Source organism: Amphimedon queenslandica, unplaced genomic scaffold (assembly GCF_000090795.2).
Source record: "Amphimedon queenslandica unplaced genomic scaffold, v1.1 AMPQUscaffold_13486, whole genome shotgun sequence".
NCBI classification, from domain to species: Eukaryota; Metazoa; Porifera; class Demospongiae; order Haplosclerida; family Niphatidae; genus Amphimedon; species Amphimedon queenslandica.
Window position 1 is genome coordinate 446,650 of NW_003546278.1, and position 1,725 is coordinate 448,374.

Below are 1,725 nucleotides of genomic sequence, written 5' to 3' on the forward strand. Positions count from 1 at the left end.
ATCGTGCATCATTTACATGGTGCACAACGTAAAGAAAGGTCTGTAAATTACCTCTGCAAACTTATTTATGGGTAAACTTGGTATCAAATGAAAGGAAATTCTTCATGCAATACAATTTTGATAAAATTTCAGTTTTGATAAGGTACCACTGTCACAACTTTGGGAGCCATATCTCTAATTGATAAATCCCGCAGATAGCCTGGTTTTCTCATATTGGGTCACATTTATCAAATACCTATCAGTCAGACTATCTATGAAGAGGGATCTCAACTATAATACTGTACTCTACTGGGTGAGATCCAAACTGTCCCTCTTACTAGTACGTGCCACTAATCTGTGTGTGTGTGGTTCCTGTTCTAAGTGGAGAGGATTGGGATTTGAGGATGGTGGTGGACTCATTAATTCTCACTTTCATTGACCATATTGGAGGCGAGAAATATTCATCCCACATCTACCGCTAAAAATGAAGGTAGTCTTGTGCTTTCTTAGAGGTACTGCATTGGGAAAAGTATTCTTAAATGGACCAATAGTTGTCTCATTTAAACCTACTGTTTTGTTATCAAATTTGACTAATATTCTAATAGGACTATTTTCTTCGTTCATTGCAACATGAACAACTTCTCCTCTGGCCCCATTAACCTGTCCATCAGAGACATCTACATTAAGAGTAAGCATGAGACGAGCTCCAACAGCTAATTTTAATGTGGAATGTAGACTTCTGGTCTCCGTTCTATTATCTGGTACATTTCACAGGTCAATGGGTCCACCACTTGTTGCATCACCTTCTTCAATCAACAACTGTTCTACTTTAGATGCTAGCTTGTTCAGCATGAATTTGCTTCAGTCATCTACATTTTTGTTCAGGCGATATACATACAGAGCATGAGTTGGATAATCACGTGATTCAGTACAGCTATTTGTACGAACCCTACATAGAAGTTCAGTGAAAAGGCTTTCACCTCGTTGCCACATAATATCATAGAGTTGAATCACTTGAAAGTTATCTTTCCATAAGGAACCAGACCCATGTAAAGAAGCTAAAGAGCCATCATTCACAATGCCAAACAAAGGAGCTCGTCCCACTGGAGATAACTGATACAAATCATCAACTGCAAGGACACTAACATGATGGAGTCTTTTGTTTAGTAGTAAAGGTAAGTTTGACCCAACCATAGACACGTCATCTATTATGAGGAGTTTTAAGTTGCTCAAACGTGCACGTAGCATGTTGCCCTTATCATTACTCAGTTGCAGATGGCAAAGTTGACCACAACCCAAGTCATTCCATTTATATTGAAAGCCACAACACCTGTTGGTGCAGTTAGGAGCACAGCTACATCACCAGAAAGCCTTAACAGCTTAATGTACTTGTCTGATGACATGAGACTTCCCAACACCACTAGGACCACAATGCAACACTCTGCAAGGTTCCACTTAAGTGTTGTTACGCAAAGCTATGACAGCTATTTTGCACCACCTACGATTTAACATTACTACATCACTTGCCTTGATTTCAATCAACATATTAACTTTCTATATGGATCAGAAAGAATTTCTTTATTTGTGACCATAATTGATAAAAGGTACCTTATGGCGGATAGAGAAATAGGTCTTTATAGCCTACAAAATCCAACTTCCTGAGCTTTAATGATCATAAAATTAGTCTGGAGAATGCAAAAAGTTACTATGTAACTTTTAGAACCAATGCTTGTCTAACAGAGCGCT